This window comes from Ostrea edulis, chromosome 6, assembly GCF_947568905.1.
Source record: "Ostrea edulis chromosome 6, xbOstEdul1.1, whole genome shotgun sequence".
NCBI classification, from domain to species: domain Eukaryota; kingdom Metazoa; phylum Mollusca; class Bivalvia; order Ostreida; family Ostreidae; genus Ostrea; species Ostrea edulis.
This window is the reverse complement of record NC_079169.1, coordinates 18959967-18982047: the sequence shown is the minus strand read 5'-3', so window position 1 is coordinate 18982047 and position 22081 is coordinate 18959967. Positions and strand designations below refer to the sequence as shown.

The 22081-nt window shown below is 38.7% G+C and overlaps 1 protein-coding gene and 1 long non-coding RNA gene across 3 annotated transcripts in view; one reads left to right on the top strand and one right to left on the bottom strand.

Moving 5' to 3' along the window:
- LOC125683658 (tyrosine-protein kinase JAK2-like) overlaps nucleotides 1-1430 on the bottom strand; it is a 161427-nt gene extending 159997 nt beyond the window's left edge. Inside the window, exon 1 of one of the 2 annotated variants that reach the window (XM_056141762.1) lies at nucleotides 1291-1430. The gene's annotated coding sequence lies outside the window, so the exon portion shown is untranslated. The remainder of the gene's footprint in view (nucleotides 1-1290) is intronic. The other variant, XM_056141761.1, reaches the window with a different exon arrangement.
- Nucleotides 1431-3907: 2477 nt separating this feature from the next.
- On the top strand, nucleotides 3908-7189 carry LOC130047180 (uncharacterized). Its single transcript, XR_008796231.1, has 3 exons — nucleotides 3908-5158; nucleotides 6442-6503; nucleotides 7039-7189. It is a non-coding gene; the product is annotated as an uncharacterized LOC130047180 (long non-coding RNA).
- Nucleotides 7190-22081: the final 14892 nt, after the last annotated feature.

The following is a 22081-nucleotide window of genomic DNA, read 5'->3' as shown; positions in this document are numbered from 1 at the left end:
TGATATATATATATATATATATATATCTTTAAAATAATGGGAACATCAAAGTCAAATGAGTATACTATATCAACTTTTGATGTTATACACACACACACAGAGATATATATTAGAAATATCAAAGTCAATTGAGTATATATACTAATTTGACTTTTTATACCATATATCATATTTAATATACTGATCTCTGAGTGTTGCATGTTGGTTTTAGTGCAGTATTTTCTATATATATATATATATATATATATTATATAGTCTATATATAATAATTTATGTGTACTATTTCTGTTTTATATATTATATAGATCTATATATATTTATATATATATATATATATATATATATATGAGTGTGTACATGTGTGAGCTAATGATATAAGAGAGGGAGAGAAAATTTATTACACTATACAATATATATATATATATCCCCCCCCCCCCCCCCCTCCTACTTCCTCAGTGAATGCTGGCAGTGCAGTTCTGAGCAATAAGGGATCTTGTTCATATATGTGATATTTCGTGTATTAACAATTTTGCAGTCGTCTGCGCAGCTGGGGGCAATGTGTTTATGAGATTAATTTGTATTGTTCCTCATGTTGTTAAAATATTCAGCACATTACTTCATTATGTCATTTTTCTGTGCCAGACTTATGATTTTCAGTCAAAGTGTAACCTGTAATACGAACGTGTACCCCCACAAAAAAAATACCAAAAGAATCTACGTATCCTCTATAACCATGAAAAAATTATCGTTTTATTCAACAAAATTCCATTAATGAGCAATAAAATTCTGCAAATATATATTCTTTATCACGATCTGAACTGAAAAAACTAGCGGAAGTCAACTGATTCGAATTTAAATTACCGTAGATAAAAAATTTCTCGCACGATCAGACTTAATTTCATACCGCCGGGCTCGACATTTTGTGTTCTTTCGGAATCTGATGTGTGCGCATACATTTAAAAATAGACTAATTTTCGATAGCCCTCGCGCATGTACCATATCCTAATAGAAAGAAACAGAAGCGAGATAAATAGAATACCCGTGACGTCACAGTTTCAGACGCAGTATTTCAAATATGGCTGACTGAGCAGGAGACGGGAAGTTTGATAGTGGTCTAGTATAAATCATTTGAAGTAGCCCGATCAACTGATCAAACCCTGTGTTTATTATGATCTTTGATTTCATTTCTTTGTTTGTTGGATTTTTTTTTCTTTGATAGCTGATACGATTATTTTTTTCAATTCTGACCAGACGCAAAACAGAAACAAACAGCATTGTAGTCTTACTTACTGTTTGAATACCAATGGCAATGAATAGCAATGACCATCTGTTACAAATGTCTGTCAGAAATCGGCAGGGTCTATAAGCCCGTGAACTGATACAATCGGAAGTTCCGTGAACTCAAACACACACAAATTGCATACGTCATACAATATACTTTCGTTTTTGGCAGGGTCTATAAGCCCGTGAACTGATACAATCGGAAGTTCCGTGAACTCAAACACACACAAATTGCATACGTCATACAATATACTTTCGTTTTTACTAAAGGCCTAGTATTAACTCGTACCCGAGATGCATATTAAAAATCTTTTGTAAGTGGAAGTACAGAATCAACACTAATATATAAGGATTTGATTGAGTTCACAGGGTTCTAATTAGGATGTGATTGAGTTCATGAGCTTCTAATTAGGATATGGTCCACTTCACGGGCCTGTCTCTAACACTAAATAAGATGTGATTGAGTTCACGGGCCTGACTCTAACACTAATTAGGATATGATCCAGTTCACGGGCCTGATTCTAACATTAATTAGGATGTGATTGAGTTCAAGGTCCTGATTCTAACACTAATCAGGATATGATCCAGTTTACGGGCCTGATTCTAACACTAATTAAAATGTGATCCAGTTCACGGGCCTGATTCTAACACTAATTAGCATGTGATTGACTTCACGGGCCTGATTCTAACACTAATTAGCATGTGATTGAGTTCACGGGCCTGATTCTAATACTAATTAGCATATGATTGAGTTCACGGGCCTGCTTCTAACACTAATTAGGATATGATCCAGTTCACGGGCCTGATTCTAACATTAATTAAAATGTGATCCAGTTCACGGTCCTGATTCTAACACTAATTAGCATGTGATTGAGTTCACGGGCCTGATTCTAACACTAATTAGGATATGATTCAATTCACGGGCCTGATTCTAACATTAATTAAAATGTGATCCAGTTCACGGTCCTGATTCTAACACTAATTAGGATGTGATTGAGTTCACGGGCCTGATTCTAACACTAATTAAATGTGATTGAGTTCACGGGCCTAATTCTAACACTATAAGGAAAATGTGATTGAGTTCACGGGCCTGATTCTAAAACTAATCAGGATATAATCCAGTTCACGGGCCTGATTCTAACACTAATTAAAATGTGATCCAGTTTACGGGCCTGATTTTAACACTAACTAGCATGTGATTGAGTTCACGGGCCTGATTCTAACACTAATTAGCATGTGATTGAGTTCACGGGCCTGTTTCTAACACTACTTAGGATATGATCCAGTTCACGGGCCTGATTCTAACACTAATCAAAATGTGATCCAGTTCACGGGCCTGATTCTAACACTAACTAGCATGTGGTTGACTTCACGGGCCTGATTCTAACACTAATTAAATATGATTGAGTTCACGGGCCTAATTCTAACACTAAGAAAAATGTGATTGAGTTCACGGGCCTGATTCTAAAACTAATCAGGATATGATCCAGTTCACGGGCTTGATTCTAACACTAACTAGCATGTGATTGAGTTCACGGGCCTGATTCTAACATTAATTAGCATGTGATTGAGTTCACGGGCCTGATTCTAACACTAAGTAAAATGTGATTGAGTTCACGGGCCTGATTCTAAAACTAATCAGGATATGATCCAGTTCACGGGCTTGATTCTAACACTAATTAGGATATGATCCAGTTCACGGGCCTGATTCTAACACTAATTAGGATATGATCCAGTTCACGGGCCTGATTCTAACACTAACTAGCATGTTGTTGACTTCATGGGCCTGATTCTAACACTAATTAAATGTGATTGAGTTCACGGGCCTGATTCTAACACTAAGTAAAATTTGATTGAGTTCACGGGCTTGATTCTAACACTAATTAACATGTGATTGAGTTCACGGGCCTGATTCTAACACTAATTAGGATATGATCCAGTTCACAGGCCTGATTCTAACACTAATTGAAATGTGATCCAGTTCACGGGCCTGATTCTAACACTAATTAGGATATGATCCAGTTCACGGGCCTGATTCTAACACTAATTAGGATATGCTCCAGTTCAGGGGGCTGACTCTAACACTAATTAGGATGTGATTAAGATCACAGGCCTTTAATTAGAATTATAGCATTATTATTTATTTCCACAAATCACATTTTCATACAACTCTTTATAGTAAAATGTTACACACATCTATTTTGATTTAAATCGTATCATTGATTATTCATCTATAACTTAGACTTTTGAAATAGTTTATTATACCCCCTGCAACAAGTTGGGGGGGGGGGGGGTAAACTGGAATCGGGTTGTCCGTCTGTCTGTCCGTCCGTCCGTCTGTAGACGCAATGGTTTCCGGGCTCTAAAGCATTATCCTTTCCACCTACCGTCACCATATCATATATATGGACTACCCATGGGATGAAGATGTTCCCTATCGATTTGGGGTCAAAAGGTCAAAGGTCACGCGCACTGGACATCAAAGTAGCAATATGGTTTCCATTTAAATTCTTTAACGGCTTTTTTCATCGCATGGAGATGCTGTGTTCCTAGATACCTTTTGGATCATAATATTGAAGTTTTACCTATTTCCAACACCCTTTAGGAGATTGGGGTAAGCGGGGGGTATTCTTAGTGAGCATTGCTCACAGTACCTCTTGTTTTAACAGGTTTTTTTTTTTTTTACAATAACTATCGGAAAAGACTAACAAAATTTATGTTCCTATCATGCATAAATCTAAATAAATCATTGATTTTGCAAAATCTGATGACATTATAGGAGGGTGGAATTACTTTAAGTTATGTTTAGTGCTGTGTGTATATAAACATGCACTCATATAATTATATCTTCCCTCTTCCAGGGGGAGACATATTGTATTTGTACTTTCTGTCCGTCCTTCCTTCTGTCACAAAATCTTGTGAACGCTTCTCCACCTATATGGCTTATCAGATAGACTTGAAACTTTGTACAATGCTTCATTGTCATTTGCAGATGTGAATATTGTTGGGACGGGAGGATCCAATTGTTTTCCTAAGAGTTATAGTGGATCTAAGAGGGGTGGAAGATGTAAAATAGCTTATGAACTCTTCTCCTCCCATATGGCTTATTGGATAGACTTGAAACTTTGTACAATGCTTAATTGTCATTTGTAGATGTGCATATTGTCGGAATGAGAGGATCCAAAGTTTTTCCTAAAAGATATAGTGGATCTAAAAGGGGTGGAGGATGTTAAAATACCTTGTGAACACTTCTCCTATATGGCTTATCTGATAGACTTGAGAATTTGTACAATGCTTCAATGCCATTTGTAGATGTGCAAGTTGTAGGGACAGGAGGATCCAATTGCTATCCTTAAAGTTAAAGTGGATCTGAGGGGTGTAGGGTATAAAATAGTTTGTGAACGCTTCTCCTCCTATATGGCTTATCAGAGTTCATGTCTATCTTCCTGCCCATGCTTTCTCCTCCATACTATTCAATACATTAAGGGGGATGTTTCCTATATTTTACGAATTAATTGGTTGATTGACAACAAACTTGGTACACTTGTACAGCATATATAAGGAGTAGATGACCCCTATTGATTCTTAGGTCACATGGTCAGTCCACTCTTGACATAGGAAGATATTGTCTGCTCAATATTTTGAATTGGTGATACTACTATCAATTAAATGAGGCACGGGTATAACCCTTTCAATTTTGCAACTTGGGGGGCATATGTGTTTTAGAAACATCTCTTGTGTTGTATTATATGAATTACAGGTTTTAGTGTGCTCAGTTTAGAGAATAGCATAAAAGTATTTGATAATTAAATATCTTGCAGATTGGCAGTTTACTCCATGCACCGACAGGAATGATAAACTGTGATATTCGTAAATGGTGAGCATTTATAGTTTTAGCTCACCTGAGCCAAAGGCTCAAGTGAGCTTTTCTGATCAAAATTTGCCCGTTGTCTGTCGTCGTCGGCGTCATAAACGTTTTACATTTTCGACTTCTTCTCAAGAACCGCTGGACCAATTTCAACCAAACTTCCCACAAAGCATCCTTGAGTAAATGGCTTTCAAGTTTGTTCAAAAGAAGGGTCATGTCCCTTTCAATGGGGAGATAATCACAAAAATGCAAAAATAGGGTGGGGTCATTCAAAAATCTTCTAATCAAGAACCACTCGGCCAGAAAAGCTGAAATTTACATGACAGCTTACTGGCATAGTACAAATTCAAGTTTATTAAAATCATGGCCCCTGGGGGTTGGATGGGGCCACAATAGGGGATCAAAGTTTTACATACAAATATATAAGGAAAATGTTTAAAAATCTTCTCAAGAACCACTGATCCAGAAAAACTGATATTTACATGAAAGCTTTCTGACATAATGCAGATTCAGGTTTGTTCAAATCATGGCCCCCGGGTGTTGGATGGGGCCACAATAGGGGATCAAAGTTTTACATACAAATATATAAGGAAAATGTTTAATAATCTTTTTCTCAAGAACCACTGAGCCAGAAAAGCTGATATTGACATGAAAGCTTCCTGACATATTTCAGATTTCAGTTTGTGAAAATTATGGCTCCCAGGGGTAGGATGGGGTCACATGGGGGATCAAAGTTTTGCATACAAATATATAGGAAAAATCTTTAAATACATATGTATGAGCCAAAGTGACTCAGGTGAGCGATGTGGCCCTTGGGCCTCTTGTTTGTATGTGGCTGTGGTAGACAATTTTTAGTTCATCCTAGCTCCTAATTATTCAAATCCATTGGCCAGGGGTTGTGGGGAAAACATGATTTACATCTACATCCTTACTTCTGAAAACAATGTCCACTTCAAAACCATGTATTAACAAGACAACAGTATTTTTCCAGTGAGGAAGAAGACCATGAAAGACACCACCAGTTTATAAAAAAATCCGTTCAATAAATATATTAAACTTTACTGCTTTGGGGAAAGTATATTGATATATTGGTAAGAAAGTAATTTTCTAAAGAATCAGCAGCTCACATTTTGATTACTTTGATATGATAGGAATTAGTCAATATATATTTTGGGTATGGATCCAAAATACACATCTTTATGAAGTTGAATGAACATGTTTGCTCAATTTTTACACACGTAGTGCATCACAGAACATATTAAAGCTTTCTAATCCGACTCTTTTATTTTTAGGAACTGGGACACGTTCTAAATATACTCAGGGACAGAATGATGTGCAGCAAGGCTCGTCATGGGTAGAGATACTCCCATTTAATATTGATACTTTTCATATCCAAGCATGTATATGGCTAGGTTGTATAATGTTTGTTATAATTATCTAAATTATGTCCTTCCTTCCAGCTATTGTTCTGTGTGTTGATTTCTCACCACTCTGCAAGAAAGGGCATTCATGTCTATTTCATAGACGATCGATCCTACATGTAGTTGCAATTGAATCATAAATTATTCCCAAAGAGTTCATGATTTTATCATGTTTTGAATATAATATTTTTTCAATATCTATTTTACCAAATACAGAACACTGCAAGGCTTGCAAAATGAAGACCTCAGTAAAACAAATTCTAAATTATCCACTGTAAGGCTACTTACCAGTAATTCATATCTAGAACTTAAACATATCATCCTTGAAACAATAAAAACTAATTTAATATAGTATATTTATGTATGTTATGCTTTTTCAACCTTTAAATTTTTTAAAGACAGTATAGTTTATTATGATTGCACAATATTTAAAGTTTAAATTTTCATAGAATTTTGTTTGCTCTCCAGAATGGCAGCTCACTACCTGCCCCTAGTGATGTTAAAAGAGGCCATTGTTCTCATTTGTTCCAAAACAGGAATGGCATATGAGGAGGCCAACAGAAGATGCACCTCCACTGAGTGTGCACTCACAAAACGAATAAATTATTATTATTTCTTTTGTTTGTAATTGTATATTGTCAACAAGGTCAAAGGCACTTGATCCGATGCCAAACTTTTGCATTTCTTTTGCTTTGTGGTAAATTTTCTTCAGTAACATTAACATTGTTTAAATTGTTTTCTTTGGAGAGTATACATGTACACATGGATTATTTGTATATTAGAATTATAGCATTGTTTAATTCAACTCATTCTTATCATAGAGAGGTTATTATATACTGTAGGTAACGACTTGTAAAGGGTATACTGTTTTAACTCACGTGCAAGGCAAGGCAGTATTATGAAACTCTGTAGTTGATAAGGACATATATCACATATCGATATGCATATTTACAGGAAACTCTGATGTATTTTAAATCTGAACGTTAATTTAAAAGTGGGGAGAAATAGCATTGGATGAAAAAAGACACATATGAAGAAAATTATTCCATACGTAAATGCTTTTAAGCTCACTTGAGCTGAAAGCTCAAGTGAGCTTTTCTGATCGCCTGTTGTTCATTGTCTGTCCGTGATTAAACATTTTATATTTTCTCCAGAAGCACTGGGCCAATAATAACCAAACTTAGCCAAAAGTATCCTTGGGTAAAGGGCTTTCGAGTTTGTTCAAATGAAGGGCCATGCCCTCTTCAAAGGGGAGATGATCACAAAAATAGGGTGGGTCATTTAATTTTTTTTTTATCAAGAACCACTGGGCCGGAAGAGCTGAAATGTACATGAAAGCTTCCTGACATAGTACAGATTCAAGTTTATTGAAATCATGGCCTCCAGGGGTTGTATGGGGCCACAATAGAGAATCAAAGTTTTACATACAATTATTCAGGAAAAATCTTTCAATATGAGCCAAGGTGGCTCAGGTGAGCGATATGGCCCATGGGCCTCTTGTTCAACATATAGAATAAATAGTTATGTTGTATTTCCCATGGAACATTGAAACGTTTAATGCGTTTACCAATTAATCACTGAAAGAAAGATAAAATTGTTGTTTCATATGTTTTATGAAAACTTAAAGATGTTTCATTTCTTTTCATGAAAGACCCCTTAATTACCCAGTAATATATAATCAATTCTTAACAGATTATGTAAATTTGATTTATATTAAGGATGTTTGATCTGATTACCCATCATTATCAATCTGTCTAATATAGCCATCATGTGTTACTATTGCTACGCAATCTTGGAGCATGAGGTAGAATGCGAACCAGCTCTTTCATAAGTACATGTATCTGGAAAATATTTCAATGTCAAAGGTTACAACAATGTAATAATGTAATCATTGTATGTCTAAGGTCTTGATAATAAAACTGTTATCTGTTCAACGTTTTCTTCTTAATTAAAATCAAGACTAAGTACCAGAGGAAATTGTGGAAAAAAATGTCTGTCAAATACGTCAAGCTCTTACATGTAGTAGTTGCAGATTCAACTATTTATAGAGATACTGAGTTATGATGCACACAAAAATGGGTCTGGCACAAAAATGTTGATTTAGCTCAAGATGACTGGAAAAGTCTATAACACAGAGAGACTGGGTGTTTATTCAATTGTGATTGATTGATTGAATATTGTTAAACGTCCCTCTCGAGAATATTTCACTCACATTGAGACGTCACCACTGCCGGTGAAGGGCTGTAAAATTTAGGCCTATGCTCGGCGCTTATAGCCATTGAGCAGGGAGGGATCTTTATTGTCCCACACCTGCTGTGACACAGGACTTCTGTTTTTGCGGTCTCATCCGAAGGACCGCCCCATTTAATCGCCTCTTACGACAAGCAAGGGGGTACTGAGGATCTATTCTAACCCGAATCCCCACGAGACTATTCAATTGTGCCTGATGATTAAACTAATAATAAACATGTATGGAAAATTTAATATCAGTGAAATACGATACTGTTGTACAGAGACAAAGTTGTATTTTATAGGCTAAGACAGTGTAAGGCTCTACAGGGACTAGGTTAGGCTCTACAGGGACTGGGTTATACTCTACAGGGACTAGGTTATACTTTACAGGGACTAGGTTATGCTCTACAGGGACTAGGTTATACTCTACAGGGACTAGGTTATGCTCTACAGGGACTAGGTTATGCTCTACAGGGACTAGGTTATACTCTAAAGGTGCTAGGTTATACTCTACAGGGAATAGGTTATGCTCTACAGGGACTAGGTTATACTCTACAGGGACTAGGTTATACTCTAAAGGTACTAGGTTATGCTCTACAGGGACTAGGTTATGCTCTACAGGGACTAGGTTATGCTCTACAGGGACTAGGTTATACTCTAAAGGTACTAGGTTATACTCTACAGGGACTAGGTTATGCTCTACAGGGACTAGGTTATGCTCTACAGGGACTAAGCTATGCTCTACAAGGACTGGGTTAGGGTTTACAAGGATTGGATTAGATGCAGTGAACTGGATCATATCCTAATTAGTATTAGAGTCAGGCCCGTGAACTCAATCACATTTTTGATTAGTGTTAGAATCAGGCCCGTGAACTCAATCACATCTTAATTAGTGTTAGAGTCAGGCCCGTGAACTGGATCATATCCTAATATCCAAAAACACTTCTCTAGGATCGTGCAAGGTTTTTCGAAATTCTCACCTTCACTTGCAAGTATATCGAACCTTGGACTTTGGAGTATACAAGGCTATATAGATAAATGCCAACTGCTCTTTCTTGGCAGACTCTTGAGAGCGGACCATTCCTCTATTTTTTCCCAAATATATCGATTTATTACTGACACTCCTGTATCTTCAATGTTTTCACCAACCAAGACTTTATTAAAAACAGCAGAAAAATATCAATTCTCTGACACTATGAATTCCGCAACTGTCTTCAACAAAAAAGAATTTTCAAAAATCGTTGTGAAAACTATACGGTCAGCAGAGGAAAGACAATGGAGAGGTGCATTATCTGCTGATCCATCTCTGTCTACATTTGGAAAAATCCACACAAGACTATGTCCAAACAAACTCTGGTACCTGGTGAAAGAAGATCCGTCGAAACGGTTGCTATTTAATTTTCTCATACAGCTTTCATCTATGAAAATCGTTTCTAAATTGTGCTCATTCTGTGACAAATATTCGGATAACTACAACTTGCACATTCTCCTCGAATGCTTTTACACATTAGATGATAGACAATGTCTTTTAGAAATGATATTAGATATTATTGATGTTCATGAATATGTTCTTTTTGAAAATCAGGATACAGAAAAACAATATCTATCGTTACTGGGTTGTATTGATGAAACTAGTTTTAATGACATATCCTTTTGTAAATGGAAAGAAATAATGCTGTGTGTTGCAACGATAATATACAGAATAAGAAGTTGCTTTATTGTAGATTGCCGAAAGTTCTAGATGATTTGTTACCTAAATATATGGTTATATATATTATAGACATGTTACTTATATTCTCCACTATGTAAATATGTTCTATGTTTGATACATGTAATTTCCACAAACTCTCCGTTAAGTCGGAGGAAATAAAGAATATCTTATCTTATCTTATCTTATCCCAATTAGTGTTAGATTGAGGCCCGTGAACTCAATCACATCCTAATTAGTGTTAAAGTCAGGTCCGTGAACTGTGTCACATCCTAATTAGAGGCCCGTGAACTGAATCACATCTTAATTAGTGTTAGAATCAGGTCCGTGAACTGGATCATATCCCAATTAGTGTTAGAATAAGGCCCGTGAACTCAATCACATCCTAATTAGTGTTAGAGTCAGGCCCGTGAACTGGATCATATCCTATTTAGAGGCCCGTGAACTGAATCACATCTTAATCAGTGTTAAAATTAGGCCCGTGAACTGGATCATATTCTAATTAGTGTTAGAATGAGGCCCGTGAACTCAATCACATCCTAATTAGTGTTAGAGTCAGGCCCGTGAACTGGATCATATCCTAATTAGAGACCTATTAAGTGAATCACATCTTAATTAGTGGTAGAATGAGGTCCGTGAACATGATCATATCCTAATTAGTGTTAGAATCAGGCCCGTGAACTCAATCACATCCTAATTAGTGTTAAAGTCGGTGCAGTGAAGTGGATCACATCCTAATTAGTGTTAGAATCAGGCCCGTGAACTCAATCACATCTTAATTAGTGTTAGAGTCAGGCCCGTGTGCTCAATCACATCCTAATTAGTGTTAGAATTGGGTCCGTGAACTGGGTCACATCCTAATTAGAGGCCCGTGAACTGAATCACATCTTAATTAGTGTTAGAATCAGGTCCGTGAACTGGATCATATCCTAATTAGTGTTAGAATGAGGCCCGTGAACTCAATCACATCCTAATTAGTGTTAGAGTCAGGCTCGTGAACTGGATCATATCCTAATTAGAGGCCAGTGCACTGAATCACATCCTAATTAGTGTTAGAATCAGGCCCGTGAACTCAATCACATCCTAATTAGTGTTAGAATGAGGCCCGTGAACTCAATCACATCCTAATTAGTGTTCGAGTCAGGCCCGTGAACTGGATCATATCCTAATCAGAGACCTGTTAACTGAATCACATCTTAATTAGTGGTAGAATGAGGTCCGTGAACATGATCATATCCTAATTAGTGTTAGAGTCAGGCCCGTGAACTGGATCATATCCTATTTAGAGGCCCGTGAACTGAATCACATCTTAATCAGTGTTAAAATTAGGCCCGTGAACTGGATCATATCCTAATTAGTGTTAGAATGAGGCCCGGGAACTCAATGACATCCTAATTAGTGTTAGAGTCAGGCCCGTGAATTGGATCATATCCTAATTAGAGGCCAGTGAACTGAATCACATCTTAATTAGTGTTAGAATTAGGCCCGTGAACTGGATCATATCCCAATTAGTGTTAGAATGAGGCCCGTGAACTCAATCACATCCTAATTAGTGTTAGAGTCAGGCCCGTGAACTGGATCATATCCTATTTAGAGGCCCGTGAACTGAATCACATCTTAATCAGTGTTAAAATTAGGCCTGTGAACTGGATCATATTCCAATTAGTGTTAGAATGAGGCCCGTGAACTCAATCACATCCTAATTAGTGTTAGAGTCAGGCCCGTGAACTGGATCATATCCTAATTAGAGACCTATTAAGTGAATCACATCTTAATTAGTGGTAGAATGAGGTCCGTGAACATGATCATATCCTAATTAGTGTTAGAATCAGGCCCGTGAACTCAATGACATCCTAATTAGTGTTAGAGTCGGTGCCGTGAAGTGGATCACATCCTAATTAGTGTTAGAATCAGGCCCGTGAACTCAATCACATCCTAATTAGTGTTAGAGTCAGGCCCGTGAACTGGATCATATCCTATTTAGAGGCCCGTGAACTGAATCACATCTTAATCAGTGTTAAAATTAGGCCTGTGAACTGGATCATATTCCAATTAGTGTTAGAATGAGGCCCGTGAACTCAATCACATCCTAATTAGTGTTAGAGTCAGGCCCGTGAACTGGATCATATCCTAATTAGAGACCTATTAAGTGAATCACATCTTAATTAGTGGTAGAATGAGGTCCGTGAACATGATCATATCCTAATTAGTGTTAGAATCAGGCCCGTGAACTCAATGACATCCTAATTAGTGTTAGAGTCGGTGCCGTGAAGTGGATCACATCCTAATTAGTGTTAGAATCAGGCCCGTGAACTCAATCACATCCTAATTAGTGTTAAGAGTCAGGCCCGTGTGCTCAATCACATCCTAATTAGTGTTAGAATTGGGTCCGTGAACTGTGTCACATCCTAATTAGAGGACCGTGAACTGAATCACATCTTAATTAGTGTTAGAATCAGGTCCGTGAACTGGATCATATTCTAATTAGTGTTAGAATGAGGCCCGTGAACTCAATCACATCCTAATTAGTGTTAGAGTCAGGCCCGTGAACTGGATCATATCCTAATTAGAGGCCAGTGAACTGAATCACATCTTAATTAGTGTTAGAATTAGGCCCGTGAACTGGATCATATTCTAATTAGTGTTAGAATGAGGCCCGTGAACTCAATCACATCCTAATTAGTGTTAGAGTCAGGCCCGTGAACTGGATCATATCCTAATTAGAGGCCCGTGAACTGAATCACATCTTAATTAGTGTTAGAATTAGGCCCGTGAACTGGATCACATCCTAATTAGTGTTAGAATCAGGCCCGTGAACTCAATCACATCCTAATTAGTGTTAGAGTCAGGCCCGTGAACTGGATCATATCCTAATTAGAGGCCAGTGAACTGGATCACATCTTAGTTAGTGTTAGAATCAGGTCCGTGAACTGGATCATATTCTAGTTAGTGTTAGAATGAGGCCCGTGAACTCAATCACATCCTAATTAGTGTTAGAGTCAGGCCTGTGAACTGGATCATATCCTAATTAGAGGCCAGTGAACTGAATCACATCTTAATTAGTGTTAGAATTAGGCCCGTGAACTGGATCATATCCCAATTAGTGTTAGAATGAGGCCCATGAACTCAATCACATTATAATTAGTGTTAGAGTCAGGCCCGTGAACTGGATCATATCCTATTTAGAGGCCCGTGAACTGAATCACATCTTAATCAGTGTTAAAATTAGGCCTGTGAACTGGATCATATTCTAATTAGTGTTAGAATGAGGCCCGTGAACTCAATCACATCCTAATTAGTGTTAGAGTCAGGCCCGTGAACTGGATCATATCCTAATTAGAGACCTATTAAGTGAATCACATCTTAATTAGTGGTAGAATGAGGTCCGTGAACATGATCATATCCTAATTAGTGTTAGAATCAGGCCCGTGAACTCAATGACATCCTAATTAGTGTTAGAGTCGGTGCCGTGAAGTGGATCACATCCTAATTAGTGTTAGAATCAGGCCCGTGAACTCAATCACATCCTAATTAGTGTTAGAGTCAGGCCCGTGTGCTCAATCACATCCTAATTAGTGTTAGAATTGGGTCCGTGAACTGTGTCACATCCTAATTAGAGGCCCGTGAACTGAATCACATCTTAATTAGTGTTAGAATCAGGTCCGTGAACTGGATCATATTCTAGTTAGTGTTAGAATGAGGCCCGTGAACTCAATCACATCCTAATTAGTGTTAGAATCAGGCCCGTGAACTGGATCATATCCTAATTAGAGGCCAGTGAACTGAATCACATCTTAATTAGTGTTAGAATTAGGCCCGTGAACTGGATCATAACCCAATTAGTGTTAGAATGAGGCCCGTGAACTCAATCACATCCTAATTAGTGTTAGAGTCAGGCCCGTGAACTGGATCATATCCTATTTAGACGCCCGTGAACTGAATCACATCTTAATCAGTGTTAAAATTAGGCCTGTGAACTGGATCATATTCTAATTAGTGTTACAATGAGGCCCGTGAACTCAATCACATCCTAATTAGTGTTAGAGTCAGGCCCGTGAACTGGATCATATCCTAATTAGAGACCTATTAAGTGAATCACATCTTAATTAGTGGTAGAATGAGGTCCGTGAACATGATCATATCCTAATTAGTGTTAGAATCAGGCCCGTGAACTCAATCACATCCTAATTAGTGTTAGAGTCGGTGCCGTGAAGTGGATCACATCCTAATTAGTGTTAGAATCAGGCCCGTGAACTCAATCACATCTTAATTAGTGTTAGAGTCAGGCCCGTGTGCTCAATCACATCCTAATTAGTGTTAGAATTGGGTCCGTGAACTGGGTCACATCCTAATTAGAGGCCCGTGAACTGAATCACATCTTAATTAGTGTTAGAATCAGGTCCGTGAACTGGATCATATCCTAATTAGTGTTAGAATGAGGCCCGTGAACTCAATCACATCCTAATTAGTGTTAGAGTCAGGCTCGTGAACTGGATCATATCCTAATTAGAGGCCAGTGCACTGAATCACATCCTAATTAGTGTTAGAATCAGGCCCGTGAACTCAATCACATCCTAATTAGTGTTAGAATCAGGCCTGTGTACTCAATCACATCCTAATTAGTGTTAGAATTGGGTCCGTGAACTGGGTCACATCCTAATTATTGTTAGAGTCAGGCCCGTTAACTGGGTCATATCCTAATTAGAGGCCCGTGAACTCAATCACATGCTAATTAGTGTTAGAGACAGGCCCGTGAACTGGATCATATCCTAATTAGAGACCTGGTAACTGAATCACATCTTAATTAGTGGTAGAATGAGGTCCTTGAACATGATCATATCCTAATTAGTGTTAGAATAAGGCCTGTGAACTCAATCACATCCTAATTAGTGTTAGAGTCGGGCCCGTGAACTGGATCACATCCTAATTAGTGTTAGAGTCAGGCCCGTGAACTGGATCATATCCTAGTTAGTGTTAGAATCAGGCCCGTGAACTCAATCACATCCTAATTAGTGTTAGAATTGGGTCCGTGAACTGGGTCACATCCTAATTAGTGTTAGAGTCAGGCCCGTGAACTGGATCACATCCTAATTAGAGGCCCGTGAACTGAATCACATCTTAATCAGTGTTAGAATCAGGCCCGTGAACTGGATCATATCCTAGTTAGTGTTAGAATCAGGCCCGTGAACTCAATCACATCCTAATTAGTGTTAGAATTGGGTCCGTGAACTGGGTCACATCCTAATTAGTGTTAGAGTCAGGCCCGTGAACTGGATCACATCCTAATAAGAGGCCCGTGAACTGAATCACATCTTAATTAGTGTTAGAATCAGGTCCGTGAACTGAATCATATTCTAATTAGTGTTAGAATGAGGCCCGTGAACTCAATCACATCCTAATTAGTGTTAGAGTCAGGCCCGTGAACTGGATCATATCCTAATTAGAGACCAGTGCACTGAATCACATCCTAATTAGTGTTAGAATGAGGCCCGTGAACTCAATCACATCCTAATTAGTGTTAGAATTAGGCCCGTGAACTGAATCACATCCTAATTAGAGGCCCGTGAACTGAATCACATCTTAATTAGTGTTAGAATCAGGTCCGTGAACTGGATCATATCCTAATTAGTGTTAGAATCAGGCCCGTGAAGTCAATCACATCCTAATTAGTGTTAGAGTCAGGCCCGTGAACTGAATCATATCCTAATTAGAGGCCCGTGAACTGAATCACATCTTAATTAGTGTTAAAATTAGGCTCGTGAACTGGATCATATCCTAATTAGTGTTAGAATCAGGCCCGTGAACTCAATCACATGCTAATTAGTGTTAGAGACAGGCCCGTGAACTGGATCATATCCTAATTAGAGACCTGGTAACTGAATCACATCTTAATTAGTGGTAGAATGAGGTCCTTGAACATGATCATATCCTAATTAGTGTTAGAATAAGGCCTGTGAACTCAATCACATCCTAATTAGTGTTAGAGTCGGGCCCGTGAACTGGATCACATCCTAATTAGTGTTAGAGTCAGGCCCGTGAACTGGATCATATCCTAGTTAGTGTTAGAATCAGGCCCGTGAACTCAATCACATCCTAATTAGTGTTAGAATTGGGTCCGTGAACTGGGTCACATCCTAATTAGTGTTAGAGTCAGGCCCGTGAACTGGATCACATCCTAATTAGAGGCCCGTGAACTGAATCACATCTTAATCAGTGTTAGAATCAGGCCCGTGAACTGGATCATATCCTAGTTAGTGTTAGAATCAGGCCCGTGAACTCAATCACATCCTAATTAGTGTTAGAATTGGGTCCGTGAACTGGGTCACATCCTAATTAGTGTTAGAGTCAGGCCCGTGAACTGGATCACATCCTAATAAGAGGCCCGTGAACTGAATCACATCTTAATTAGTGTTAGAATCAGGTCCGTGAACTGAATCATATTCTAATTAGTGTTAGAATGAGGCCCGTGAACTCAATCACATCCTAATTAGTGTTAGAGTCAGGCCCGTGAACTGGATCATATCCTAATTAGAGACCAGTGCACTGAATCACATCCTAATTAGTGTTAGAATGAGGCCCGTGAACTCAATCACATCCTAATTAGTGTTAGAATTAGGCCCGTGAACTGAATCACATCCTAATTAGAGGCCCGTGAACTGAATCACATCTTAATTAGTGTTAGAATCAGGTCCGTGAACTGGATCATATCCTAATTAGTGTTAGAATCAGGCCCGTGTACTCAATCACATCCTAATTAGTGTTAGAATTGGGTCCGTGAACTGGGTCACATCCTAATTAGTGTTAGAGTCAACCCCGTGAACTGGGTCATATCCTAATTAGAGGCCAGTGAACTGAATCACATCTTAATTAGTGTTAGAATCAGGTCCGTGAACTGGATCATATCCTAATTAGTGTTAGAATCAGGTTCGTGTACTCAATCACATCCTAATTAGTGTTAGAATCGGGTCCGTGAACTGGATCACATCCTAATTAGTGTTAGAATCAGGCCCGTGAACTCAATCACATCCTAATTAGTGTTAGAGTCAAGCCTGTGAACTGAATCACATCCTAATTAGTGTTAGAAGCAATCCCGTGAACTCAATCACATCCTAATTAGTGTTAGAGTCAGGCCCGTGAACTGGATCATATCCTAATTAGAGGCCCGTGAACTGAATCTTATCCTAATTAGTATTAAAGTCAGGCCCGGAAACTGAATCACATTTTAATTCGTGTTAGAATCAGGCCCGTGAACAGAGTACAGCATCATATATAGGAAAACGAAAGTAGAAGGTATGACGTATGCAATTTGTGTGTGTTTGAGTGCACAGAGTTTCCGGTCGGATCAGTTCACGGGCTTATAGCCTTTCCCCTCAAACACACACAAATTGCATACGTCATACCTTCTACTTTCGTTTTCCTATATATGATGGACAAACTCCACCAAATGTTTTCCCATAGACTTCCATACAAATTCCAATCACTGTCAATTATTTATTAAGCCAATTTTCAAAAATCAGTCACCATTCAGCAAAGTTCATCATCTCCCCTTCAAAATTCCACCAAAAAATATATGGCTTGCCGTTGCGTTTTTCCTTCAAATTTTGGCCTGTTTACAACTAGTGTAGATCCGCACTGAATGAAATTGTCCATCCAAATATCACCTCTCCACTCAGATCTTCCCTTATAACTTCTGTATCTTTCTACATATTCTGTTATGTCACCTGTCATTTTTATCACTTATATTTCACTATTAAATTCCATCACAAAGATTTTCTGTTAATGACCAATCAGATCTCCTGTCAACTTTTCTTCTCCGCACAACTTTGGGTGTCCACAATGGCGGCGCCCTGTAGCTAGGCAATTCTGGTGTTTTTCCTATAGCTGTACTCTGTTCACGGGCCTGATTCTAACACGAATTAAAATGTGATCCAGTTTAATACTAATTAGGATAAGATTCAGTTCACGGGCCTCTAATTAGGATATGATCCAGTTCACGGGCCTGACTCTAACACTAATTAGGATGTGATTGAGTTCACGGGATTGCTTCTAACACTAATTAGGATGTGATTCAGTTCACAGGCCTGATTCTAACACTAATTAAGATGTGATTCAGTTCACGGGCCTCTTATTAGGATGTGATCCAGTTCACGGGCCTGACTCTAACACTAATTAGGATGTGACCCAGTTCACGGACCCAATTCTAACACTAATTAGGATGTGATTGAGTACACGGGCCTGACTCTAACACTAACTAGGATGTGATTGAGATCACGGGCCTGATTCTAACACTAATTAGGATATGATCCACTTCACGGACCTCATTCTAACACTAATTAAGATGTGATTCAGTTCACGGGGCTGATTCTAACACTAATTAGGATGTGATTGAGTTCACGGGCCTGATTCTAACACTAATTAGGATGTGATCCACTTCACGGGCCTGACTCTAACACTAATTAGCATGTGATTGAATTCACGGGCCTGATTCTAACACTGATTAAGATGTGATTCAGTTCACGGGCCTCTAATTAGGATATGATCCAGTTCACGGGCCTGACTCTAACACTAATTAGGATGTGATTGAGTTCACGGGCCTGATTCTAACACTAATTAGGATGTGATCAAGTTCACGGGCCTGACTCTAACACTAATTAGGATGTGACTCAGTTCACGGACCCAATTCTAACACTAATTAGGATGTGATTGAGTTCACGGGATTGCTTCTAACACTAATTAGGATGTGATTCAGTTCACAGGCCTGACTGTAACACCAATTAAGATGTGATTCAGTTCACAGGCCTCTATTTAGGATATGATCCAGTTCACGGGCCTGACTCCAACACTAATTAGGATGTGATTGAGTACACGGGCCTGATTCTAACACTAATTAGGATGTGATCCAGTTCACGGACCCGATTCTAACACTAATTAGGATGTGATTGAGTACACGGGCCTGATTCTAACACTAATTAGGATGTGATCCAGTTCACGGACCTGATTCTAACACTAATTAAGATGTGATTCAGTGCACTGGCCTCTAATTAGGATGTGATCCAGTTCACAGGCCTAATTCTAACACTAATTAGGATGTGATTGAGTTCACGGGCCTGATTCTAACACTAATTAGGATATGATCCAGTTCACGGACCTGATTCTAACACTAATTAAGATGTGATTCAGTTCACTGGCCTCTAATTAGGATATGACCCAGTTAACGGGCCTGACTCTAACAATAATTAGGATGTGACCCAGTTCACGGACCCAATTCTAACACTAATTAGGATGTGATTGAGTACACAGGCCTGATTCTAACACTAATTAGGATGTGATTGAGTTCACGGGCCTGATTCTAACACTAATTAGGATGTGATTCAGTGCACTGGCCTCTAATTAGGATATGATCCAGTTCACGAGCCTGACTCTAACACTAATTAGGATGTGATTGAGTTCACGGGCCTCATTCTAACACTAATTAGGATATGATCCAGTTCACGGACCTGATTCTAACACTAATTAAGATGTGATTCAGTTCACGGGCCTCTAATTAGGATGTGACCCAGTTCACGGACCCAATTCTAACACTAATTAGGATGTGATTGAGCACACGGGCCTGACTCTAACACTAATTAAGATGTGATTGAGTTCACGGGCCTGATTCTAACACTAATTAGGATGTGATCCACTTCACGGCACCGACTCTAACACTAATTAGGATGTGATTGAGTTCACGGGCCTGATTCTAACACTAATTAGGATATGATCATGTTCACGGACCTCATTCTACCACTAATTAAGATGTGATTCACTTAATAGGTCTCTAATTAGGATATGATCCAGTTCACGGGCCTGACTCTAACACTAATTAGGATGTGATTGAGTTCACGGGCCTCATTGTAACACTAATTAGAATATGATCCAGTTCACAGGCCTAATTTTAACACTGATTAAGATGTGATTCAGTTCACGGGCGTCTAAATAGGATATGATCCAGTTCACGGGCCTGACTCTAACACTAATTAGGATGTGATTGAGTTCACGGGCCTCATTCTAACACTAATTGGGATATGATCCAGTTCACGGGCCTAATTCTAACACTAATTAAGATGTGATTCAGTTCACTGGCCTCTAATTAGGATATGATCCAGTTCACAGGCCTGACTCTAACACTAATTAGGATGTGATTGAGTTCACGGGCCTCATTCTAACACTAACTAGAATATGATCCAGTTCACGGACCTGATTCTAACACTAACTAAGATGTGATCCAGTTCACTGGCCTCTAATTAGGATATGATCCAGTTCACGGGCCTGACTCTAACACTAATTAGGATGTGATTGAGTTCACGGGCCTGATTCTAACACTAATTAGGATGTGATCCAGTTCACGGGCCTAATTCTAACACTAATTAAGATGTGATTCAGTTCACGGGCCTCTAATTAGGATATGATCCAGTTCACGGGACTGACTCTAACACTAATTAGGATGTGATTGAGTTCACGGGCCTCATTCTAACACTAATTAGGATATGATCCAGTTCACGGGCCTAATTCTAACACTAATTAAGATGTGATTCAGTTCACTGGCCTCTAATTAGGATATGATCCAGTTCACGGGCCTGACTCTAACACTAATTAGGATGTGATTGAGTTCACGGGCCTCATTCTAACACTAATTAGAATATGATCCAGTTCACGGACCTGATTCTAACACTAATTAAGATGTGATTCAGTTCACGGTCCTCTAATTAGGATGTGACACAGTTCACGGACCCAATTCTAACACTAATTAGGATGTGATTGAGCACACGGGCCTGACTCTTAACACTAATTAGGATGTGATTGAGTTCACGGGCCTGATTCTAACACTAATTAGGATGTGATCCACTTCACGGCACCGACTCTAACACTAATTAGGATGTCATTGAGTTCACGGGCCTGATTCTAACACTAATTAGGATATGATCATGTTCACGGACCTCATTCTACCACTAATTAAGATGTGATTCACTTAATAGGTCTCTAATTAGGATATGATCCAGTTCACGGGCCTGACTCTAACACTAATTAGGATGTGATTGAGTTCACGGGCCTCATTCTAACACTAATTGGAATATGATCCAGTTCACAGGCCTAATTTTAACACTGATTAAGATGTGATTCAGTTCACGGGCCTCTAAATAGGATATGATCCAGTTCACGGGCCTGACTCTAACACTAATTAGGATGTGATTGAGTTCACGGGCCTCATTCTAACACTAATTGGGATATGATCCAGTTCACGGGCCTAATTCTAACACTAATTAAGATGTGATTCAGTTCACTGGCCTCTAATTAGGATATGATCCAATTCACGGGCCTGACTCTAACACTAATTAGGATGTCATTGAGTTCCCGGGCCTCATTCTAACACTAATTAGGATATGATCCAGTTCACGGGCCTAATTTTAACACTGATTAAGATGTGATTCAGTTCACGGGCCTCTAAATAGGATATGATCCAGTTCACGGGCCTGACTCTAACACTAATTAGGATATGATCATGTTCACGGACCTCATTCTACCACTAATTAA